Below are 11298 nucleotides of genomic sequence, written 5' to 3'. Positions count from 1 at the left end.
ATCAATTATTGTTAACATTCATTCGGGATTTAATGTTTACCAAGAGCTTTTGCATATGGTCTCTACTCACAATAGGAGTGCAGATTCTCATTATACAAGGACAAATAATATATTTAACCTGATGCATTAAAATATGTGAAAGAAAAAAAAGCACCAAAAAATCTTTGAAATATTCCAAACTAATAAAATATATTTTATGTTATCATTTTAGAATAAAATAACTATCACTTCCAATTATAGCACCATTTTGTAATGTTTTTGATTAGAAGGCCAAGGCAGGAGGATTTTATATTTGAAGACAGTCTGGGCAGCCCAGAAAATTCCAAGAAAGCCTGAGCTGAGCTACACAGTGATAAAACTCCACAGAATAAAGGTCAGAGACAAAGTTTGTTGATAGAGCAAGGCCAACTCCAACACTTCACAAAACAATCATATTGAATTGTTATTGCTATCCAAACATCAAGCATTTTAATGTATTTAACTTGACTTGCTTGGGGATATGGGTGTACCCTAGAATCAATCACCAGAAATCGTCACCTTCAAAAGCTTCCTTGTGAGTCTCTTACTTGTCTTAAGGAAAGAGCATTTAAAATAGACCTCAGCACAACTCTGAGTGCACAGTTGCTTGTGAACTACTGTGGGCTCTGTTCATTAATGCAGATCTAGCACTGTGTCCTACATGTAATGGCCTCAGAGCAGCAAATGTTCATTTTCCACTCCCCAAGCCCCTGGGATCCTAAAAGCTTCTGCTTCTCGAACCTTGGCACTGAAGCTCATCTGAGTGGAATCATAAAGTATGGTTGTAGGCCAGGAATGTTTCACATTGCATCCTCGAATCCATCCAGGCTTCTCTGACAGAATTTCTTGTAGACTTCTGAGAAAGGAAGGCTAATGCAAAGACACTGCTGTCTCTTTAGTAATTTAATATGCTCATGACAGATGCTGTGTCCTGATACTAACTGAGCAGCAGACAGGAGTCTCTTGGGAAACTATTACTGAACAGTTAGTCACTTAGGTCAAGATTTCTCTTTGGGGGCATTAAATGTGAGAAATGGTTTAATTCCATAGTCCAGGCTCCCTTCCAACTCACAGTATAGCCAAGGTTGGCCTAGAATTCACAATTAGTAACTTAGACAGAAATTTATTCACATGTTTGAACAATTACAGCATAAAATATACAAATACATACACACTCCAACTTCAAAACTTGATTATTTTCTTTAATGTCAAGGTTAAAACAATCAAAAAATCACATGCAAATACACAGTATAAAAGTAACATGAGGAAATACTGACAATAATATGATCCAAAACCTTAAATATGAATGTGAATTTTGAAATATAATATGTTCCTATATCAATATTAAATGTCTTGAGTTTTATCATTTTCATAAAATGGATTATGGAGAAAGAGAGAGAGAGAAAGAGAGAATAGGAGCACATATTGAATATGGATAATTGTATGAGTTTCTTAAAGTAGATTGGCAAATAAAGATGTATGAAATTTTATTTTAAGCAAATAAATGCTTTATTGAAGGTGATAAATTCTTCTGTCTGCAAAATAAAACAATACAAAGCATACAACCAAAAACAAACAGAAAACCACAACTGCATGCTAGTTCTTAATTGTAATCTTGGAGCAATGGGATATTGAAATCATTTATCTTAGTGGTGATGAGATATGGTCACTATTTATCATAATTTTGTATTTGGTTTTGTGTTTTGTTTAGGAAATAAAGAGAGTGATTCTTTAGGGCCTCAGATCAAAGGGTATTCCTTTTCCTGGCACAAACTACTCTTTTTATCAGAAAAGAAAACAACTGCTCTGTTAAGTAAGATTTCATAACATTTCCCTTTCCAGCTCATCACACTCTTTGCACAGTGAATAAGCCCTAGGATTAAATATTCAGTCATAAAATAATTGCAAATTATCACAAGAAACAAACAAAATTACCAGGTTACTTATTTACCTTGTCTTCCCACTGTATACTGAATGGGGAAAATTTTCCATCCTTTGTTCACATGGCTCAATGGGTAGATTCTGTTGCCACCAAACTTGACAACCAGATTTCAGACCTCAGATGTCACACAGGAGAAGGAGAGAAGTGCCTCCTTCAACTGTCTTCTAACTACACATGTACTCTGAACTGTACAGGAACATGCATTTACATTCACACAAAAATAAATCAATGGAATAAAATAAAAAACTAAAAATGGTCTCTTTATCACAACTCAGACCCTTATCTATTCCATACCATTAAATTTTGGTCAAAACAATACATTTTCAGTATCACTAAAGGATAATTTTACACTAAAGTTGTTTTCTTCTGATACTTTTTGCAGTGAAGACAGAATAAAACAAATAATGATAAATATAGGTTGCACACAGGAAAAGTTCTTGTATAAAAGGCATTTTTTCTATACCACCAACCAGCTCCCAAATATTAAGACATCCCTAAAACATATAGGCTGATTTAATTTGGTAGCCCCTTCCACACTCCAATATCTTTCAGCAGTTGCCATTTTCTATTTATTAGTACTCAATGAATTCAAAATTATCAAAATACCATAGAAGGTCCCAACTCCTTGTGTTATAGAATTTATCATCCTCATGTGGCTTATTATTTTTATGTTGCTTTACTCTTTCTTTAAAGACTTTGTTTTAAGGAGGAGGGATCATATGAGCAAGGGGGTCAAGATCATGATTGGGTAAAACACAGAATCAGCTGACCCAAGCTAATGGAAGCTCATGGACTCTGAACTAACAACTTGAAATCCTGCATGGGACTGAACTAAGCCCTCTGAATGTGGTGACAATTATGTGGATTGATCTGTTGGGAGGGCCCATGGCAGTCGGACCAGGACTTATTCTGGGCACATGAACTGGCTTTTTGGAGCTTATCCCCTCTGGTGGGATACCCTGCTCAGCCTTGATACGGGGAGATTTTGCCATAAAGAAAGCAAACTCCATACAGTGGTTCTTTGATGCCCATTATCCTTTTTTTGAAGTAGATTGTGCTATCAGAATCAGATGTGTCTCTCTATCATGAAAAGCCTTGGGTTATTAAACATATTAAATGGTTTATTCTGTAGGTCTTTCCAATGTTTGAAGACCATCTGTCTATCTAAATATATGTGTATGACCTTGAAAACATACCTAACATGACTATAAGTTTGACTGCTATAGATGACTATTAATCTGTATTTTTAATTATACATTACATTTTAAATGAACTGCATAGAAACAATATGCACAAAAGAGTAGAGCATACATACAGAATAAGAAAATTAACTTTAAATTTGTATCAATATCATGACTGGGAAACCTACAAGACTGCTGTCTTGAGTTTGTAGGTGCTCACAGATTCTAGACCAATAGCTAGGGAATCTGTATGTAACTGACCTAGAGCCTCAGCTTGTGGATAACACTTGTGTAGCTTGGTCTGTATGTGTTCCCTAGAAGTGGAACAAAGATCTGTCCCTGATGCATGTGCTGACTTTTTGGAATCTTTTCCTTATACTAGGATGCCTTGCTCAACCTTGATGCAGGGTGTAAGAGCTTGGTCCTGCTTCAACTTAATATGTCATGTTTTGTTGACTCCCATGGTGGAACTTACCCTTTCTGAGGAATGCCTGTAGGGGGTAGAAAGGAGATGAACGGAGGGAACAGAAGGAAAGAAAGAAAGAAAAACTTTGACTGGTTTGTAAAATAAAATTTAAAATACAATAAAAACCTTGTACCACTAAACCAAAATCCATACCAATGTAAAATGTTTTGATAATAATAGTTGTTTTTTTAAAATTAAGGTAGATTTAGTTATATACCCTTTTTTAGTTGTCCATTATAGATTTGCTGTGTATATTTTTCTTTTATAAATTGGACCCAGTGCCATTGTTCTTGGCTTCTCAGTCAGCCTTCATTGTCTGCAACGTTCAGAGAATCCGGTTTGATCCCATGCGTTTTCAGTCCTGGTCGAGCTGGCCTTGGTAAGCTTTCCTTAGACCAGCCCAGCAGTCTCAGTAGGTGGGCACACTCCTCGCGTTCCTGACTTCCTTGCTCATGTTCTCCCTCCTTCAGCTCATTTGGGCCTTGGGAGCTCAGTCCTGCAGTCCAGTGTGGGTCTCTGTCTCTAGCTCCATCCATCACCAGATGAAGCTTCTATGGTGATATGCAAGATATTAAGCAGTATGGCTATAGGAAAGGGCCAGAAGCTGCCCAAGAAACTAGCTGTGGACATCTCCATGGATACCTGGGACCCCCTCTAGAGTAAAGTCTCTTGCTAACCCTAAAATGGCTTCCTTAATTAAGATATCTTCTTCTCTGCACCCCTATCCACCCTTTCTCCATCCCAACCATCCCATTCCCCCGGGTCTCCCCATCCTCCCCTCCTCACTTTTCTATCCACTTCTCCCATCACCCCTTACCACCACCACTACCCCCACCCCCAAAATCCCAATTTTTGCCTGGCAATCTAGTCTACTTCCAATATCCAGGAGGATAACTATAAGTTTTCCTTCAGGTTCACGTTCTTATTTAGCTTCTCTAGGATAAGGAATTATAGGCTCACTATCCATTCTTCCATTGAAGGGCATCTAGGTTGTTTCCAGGTTCTGGCTATTACAAATAATGCTGCTATGAACATAGTTGAGCAAATGCTTTTGTAGTATGATAGGGGATCTCTTGGGTATATTCCCAAGAGTGGTATTGCTAGATCCTGGGGTAGGTTGATTCCAAATTTCCTGAGAAACCACCACACTGATTTCCAAAGTGGCTGCACAAGTTTGCATTCCCACCAGCAGTGGATGAGTGTACCCCTTACTCCACATCCTCTCCAGCAAAGGCTATAATTAATGTTTTTTATTTTAGCCATTCTGAGAGGTGTAAGATGGTATCTCCAAGTTGTTTTGATTCGCATTTCCCTGATTGTTAAGGAGGTTGAGCATGACCTTATGTGTCTTTTGGCCATTTGAACTTCTTCTGTTGAGAATTCTCTGTTCAGTTCAGTGCCCCATTTTTTAATTGGGTTAATTAGCATTTTAAAGTCTAGCTTCTTGAGTTCTTTATAGATTTTGGAGATCAGACCTTTGTCTGTTGCAGGGTTGGTGAAGATCTTCTCCCAGTCAATAGGTAGCCCTTTTAACTTTCGATATATGCAGATGTTATGATAGAGTACATAAGCGACCCCAAAAACTCCACCAAAGAACTCCTACAGCTGATAAACTCCTTTAGTAATGTGGCAGGATACAAGATCAACTCAAAAAAAATCAGTTTCCCTCCTATACACAAAGGATAAAGAAGCAGAGAGGGAAATCAGAGAAGCATCACCTTTCACAATAGCCATAAATAGCATAAATTATCTTGGGGTAACTAACCAAGGAAGTGAAAGATCTATTTAACAAGAACTTTAAGTCTTTGAAGAAAGAAATTGAAGAGGATACCAGAAAATGGAAGGGTCTCCCTTGCTCCTGGATTGGGAAGATCAACATAGTAAAAATGGCAATTCTACCAAAAGCAATCTATAGATTCAATGCAATCCCCATTAAAATCCCATCAAAATTCTTCACAGACCTTGAAAGAACAATAATCAACTTTATATGGAAAAACAAAAAACTCAGGATAGCCAAAACAATCTTATATAATAAAGGAACCTCTGGAGGCATTACCATCCCTGACTTCAAACTCTATTACAGAGCTACAGTATTGAAAACAGCTTGGTATTGGCATAAAAACAGAGAAGTCGACCAATGGAATTGAATAGAAGACCCGGATCTTAACTCACTAACCTATGAACACCTGATTTTCAACAAAGGAGCTAAAAGTATACAATGGAAGAAAGAAAGCATCTTCAACAAATGGTGCTGGCATAACTGGATGTTAACCTATAGAAGAATGAAAATAGATCCATATCTATCACCATGCACAAAACTCAAGTCCAAATGGATTAAAGACCTCAATATCAATCTGAACACACTGAACCTGATAGAAGAGAAAGTGGGAAGTACTCTACAACACATGGGCACAGGAGACCACTTCCTATGTATAACCCCAGCAGCACAGGCATTAAGGACAACATTGAATAAATGGGACCTCCTGAAACTGAGAAGCTTCTGTAAAGCAAAGAAAACTGTCCTTAACACAGCTTAAGTTTTAAGAAGCATGTAGCATTTTAAAAATTTTAAAAACTCCTGGACAGTAAAAAATTACAGATATGCAATAAAGACAAATCCAGATAAAAAAGAAATCTCTAAATGGGTCACAACATTGGGTAAATGTACATAGGCTTGGGAGAGAGAAGAAAAAGAGTATAAAGAGTTAAAAATGTTGTAAATTGTTTTAAAATAAGAAGTCTTTAAAGAGACAGACTATAGACAGTCATAGATTAAAGGAGTAAAGAAAAATAAGCCACGTAAAAATTAACTAGACACAGAGAGTCTGGATTGTGTATATTGTTGTGTTTTATTTGACTTTTTGGACTGTGAAAAAGCTAAGTACAGAGAAACATTACATTATATGGTCTTTTAAGCTAAACCAGCATGTATATTATAAAGGTATCTTGACTTCAGAATTTGGGTCTAAGGATATGTTGATTTGGGGAAAAAAGGTACTTCTTTTGTTTCCACAGAGGATGAGAACCTGTGGATTCATTCCAGGCTAATATGGTTTGATAGACCACAATCCCCTGAAAGGTTGCCATGAACACCCCTCAAAAAATTATTTTGCCCAATAAACAGCAGAAAGAAGTCTGGACAGAACTATGCCCATATTCCCAAATATTGTCTATAAATGCTTCTTTATATTTAAAGGAGGATATTATATAGATATGAATAATTTGCATTGGTAAGGATTTTGGTTTATTGAAACAAATTTAAGGTCAATTTTGGTATATACATATTTCTACTCTTGATTAAGGTATTGTGTTTGTGCAACTCATTTATAAATGTAATGTGTAATTAAGAAATCCAGGTTAATAGATAATCAACTATAATAGTCAAGTGTGCAATCATGTTAGGTTTTCTAGCGATATATAGATATATATACACATATATGTGTGTGTGTGTGTGTGTATATATATATATATATATATATATATAGAGAGAGAGAGAGAGAGAGAGAGAGATTTTAATTAGATAGGTATTCTTCAAATCTTTCAGAGACCTTCAGAATATGGCATTTAAAATGTTTAAGAACTTAAGGCTTTTCATGACTGTGAGACACATCTGTTCCTGGCAGCACCAATTACTTCAAGAGGAAGATGGGCATTGAAGAGACTCATTATGGAGTTGGTTAGTCATTTGGGCAAAAAACTGCTCTTGCCTAGACTGCTTGAATGGACATGCAAGACCCACAGAGAAATGACTACTAAACTTACCTAAAGGTTAGATGGTCCTTCAGGGTTCCTACTTTATAAAAGACTCCGTTAGACATTCTGCAGGATACAGAGGAAAGTGTCTGACAAACTGCCAATATAGGTAGAATTTTTCTTGAAATTTCCTTCTTCATGGAAAAGTCTCCTGGATACTATGGGCCTGTGGGCTGAAGATTAGATGCCTCAACAGTAAAAACTTTGGGTGCCTGTCCAGGTAATGAGATGGCTCTGTCAATTTTAGAGATTTAGAAGTTGCTTACAATGCACCTCCTGTTTACTTAGATAATATTATATCCCTTGATGGAGTTGAAGAATTTATAGTTATAGTTTTCCTTTGTTATGATAAAAGATAAAGTAGATATAAATATTATAACTGTGATTCTTGCTTGATAACTGTTTTGTTATATGTAATTTTACTATGTTACAATTAAAACCTTCCTTTTTATTTAAACAAAAAAAGGAAAGTGATGTGGGAGTCTCCTCTGTGTACTGTGATTAACATTAATGAATAAAGAACTTCTTTGAGCCTATATCAAGGGCAGAACAGAACTAGGCAAGAAAAGCTAGGCTGTATGCTGAGAGAAAGAGGGCAGAGTCAGAGAGAAGCCATGGAGGCACCAGAGACAGATGCTGGGAACTTTAGCCTGTAAGCCATAGCCACATGGCCGTACACAGATTAATAAAAATGGGTTAAATTAATATGAAAGAGGTAGCTAATAAGAAGCTAGAGCTAATGGGCCAAGCAGTGATTTAATTAATACAGTATCGATGTGATTATTTCTGTTCTGGGTGGCTGGGTTGAATAAGCGGTTATCTCCTCCAACAATTTTATCTATCAACTTGCTAAATTTTGTGTTTCATTTAAGTAGTTGTTTTCACAGTTTACCTTTTATAAATATTGCTATGAGCATGGCTTTTCGTGGTATATGTGAAATTTAAGTCTTTGAAGAAAGAAATTGAAGAAGATTCCAGAAAAATGGAAAGATCTTTGATGTTTATAAATAGGTGGGATCAACATAATAAAAATGACAATCCTACCAAAAGCAATCTTCATCAAAATCCAAACATAATTCTTCAAGAACCTTGAAAGAATAACACTCAACTTCATATGAAAAAAAAAAAACTCAGGATAGCCAAAACCATCTCATATAGTAAAGGGACTTTTGGAGGCAACATCATCCTTGACATCAAGCTCTATTATAGAGCTATAGTAATGAAAACAGCTTGATCCTGACATAAAAACAGACAAGTTGACCAATGGAATCAAATTGGAGACATGGATATTAATCCACACACCTAAGAATGCCTGATTATGGACAAAGAAGATAAAATGGAAAAAAGAAAGCATCTTCAATAAATGGTGTTGGCATAACTGGATATCTACATGTAGAAGAATAAAAATTGATCTATATCTATCCCCAAGCACAAAACTCAAGTCCAATTGGATTAAAGACCTCAATATAAATCGAATCACACTCAACCTGATAGAAGAAAAAGTGGGACACAGGAGATCACTTCAAAAATATAACACCATAGCATAGACACTGAGAACAACAATAAATAAATGAGACCTCCTGAAACTGAAAAACTTCTGTAAAGCAAAGGCCACAGTCACTAAGACAAAAAGATGGCTTACTAAATGAGAAAAGATCTTCACCAATACCATATAAGACATTGGACTGGTCTCCAAAATATATAAAAAAAAACTCAAGAAATTAGACATCAAAATTCCAAATAATCCAATTTAAACTGGGGTAAAGATCTAAACAGAGAATTCTCAACAGAAGAATCTCAAATGGCCAAAAGATACTTAAGGAAATGTTCAACATCCTTAGCCATCAGGGAAATGCAAATCAAAATGACTCTGAGATACCATCTTACATCAATAATTTACCCTTTTATCTCATTGTTTCTATATCATATCTCCCTTTTTTCTTTAGAAAAAGATCTTTGTTTTGAACATTTTTGTTTAACTTTTTTCTATGTCCAATAGCAACTTATAACTAACTCCCAAAAATAATGGCAAACATTCATAATCCATTGAATAACCAAAACCTGCTGATGCCCCATCTCTTGAGAATGTGGGCATTCTTCTCTAGAGTATTTCCTGCTGTCCGTAGGCAGTGGTATCTTTGGAGGAACCTTGAAAAAGTTAGGATAATTGCTAAGTTATGACTCAAGTAATTCATGTGATTGGATCATCTCAGCCAGCAGCTTTGAAGTTTTTCTGGATTCTGGATCACCTGGGCCATCTGCTTTTCTTGGTGTTTGGCCTCCTTGCTCTAAAACTGCATAAACTTTTAAAGGTAACATACATATCTGCAATAAATAAGTATTGACTGTATATTGTACATAAGTCAGCCAAAGATGATCTTTAGTTTCATGTTTGAGTAGGTAAATATATATCATGTGTCTCATAGTTCTTTTAGGTTCATTGCTTTATGTTTATAGCCAGGATTTTCAAACCGAATCAACTTGGAATGAATCCATCTATAGCCTCTCATTTCCTGTGGAAGTAAAAGCACAACCTCTTCCCCAAAGTAATTTATCTTTTGACTTTCATTTTGAAGTCAAGATATTTTAAAAATATATAAATTGGTTTAATCCAGCAACTTTTATAATCCAATGTGTTTTAGCAGCTGTGTTACTTCATTACCAATCAGAAAATATAAACACGCAATAATATACAGAATTCAGACTCTATTGATTTCCCATTTTTACCTGGCTTGTTATATTTTTTATTACTCTAATCCTTTTTTAAAGAACTTTATTATTTTTAAATTAGTTTTTATTCTATGACTGCCTCTACCCTTTATCTTTCCTTTCCCAAGCCTCTGTATATTTTAAACACACTGTATCCCATTTAGTGGTTTATTATTCATCTGGTTCTGTCTTTACAGAGCATCTGTATTTTTTGATTGCATTAGATGATTCTTAAACTGCTATGTCAGCCACCACCAATGTAACCTAGCTTAGTGAATGGTGATAGTGTATGGTGGCTGGTGGATGGTTCCTCCTACAGGCAGCCCCTGGGAGATGCATCTGATCTCCTTACTACAGCTGATGAGAAACATGAGACTAGGAAGTCAAGTTTGCATCCATTTTTTGTGTGCTTAGAATCTTTTTATTTTATTTATCTAAGCTTTCTTGGGTCCTATGAGGATGTAGATACCAGACATTTGGATGCCATTTGTAGACAGATTTTTTTCTATCCCAGCAGTCAGTTTCCAAATAACCACAAAAATCTTATTATTAATTATAAATTCCTGGTCAATATCTCAGGCTTATTGCTATCTCTTACAATTTAAATAAACCCATTTCTATTAATTTATGTGCTGCCACGAGGCATGTGGCTTTTACTGCTCCAGCATGTCTTTACTTCCTCTCCTTCTGGCTGACAACTCATCTAACTCCCCGACTTTATCCTTCTTTCTCCCAGCATCCTCTTAGTCTCATTTTAGCTCCTAACCTCCTTCTGCCCAACTATAGACCAGGCAGCTCTTTATTAGCCAATGAAAGTAATGAAATACACATTTATAGTGTGCAAAAATATTGTTTCACAACATCAAACCTTGATAAAATGTCAAATTTTTATTGAATTATGTATTTCAGACATTTAGACAAGACAGTAGGAAAATATTGTAATATATACAATTATCAAAGGCTTTGTATCCAAATTACCAATACACACACACAAAAAAAAACCTCTTACAATGTTACAATTAGAATAAAGACAAACCCAATAAAGGTGAACAAATACAAACAGATATTTGACTGGCCAGTTAGTTCACTAAAAGATGGCTGGTATAATTAATTCTTAGATAAATAATAATTCCTCAGTTTATCACATAAGTAAAAGTCCAAAGCATTGATAATATTAAGAGTGTGCTATTGGCAGAGGTTACTGTCCTGCCAGGTTCCACAATAAACAC

The sequence above is a fragment of the Arvicola amphibius genome, chromosome 2 (genome assembly GCF_903992535.2).
Source record: "Arvicola amphibius chromosome 2, mArvAmp1.2, whole genome shotgun sequence".
Taxonomy (NCBI): Eukaryota; Metazoa; Chordata; class Mammalia; order Rodentia; family Cricetidae; genus Arvicola; species Arvicola amphibius.
This window is presented reverse-complemented; position numbering follows the sequence as displayed.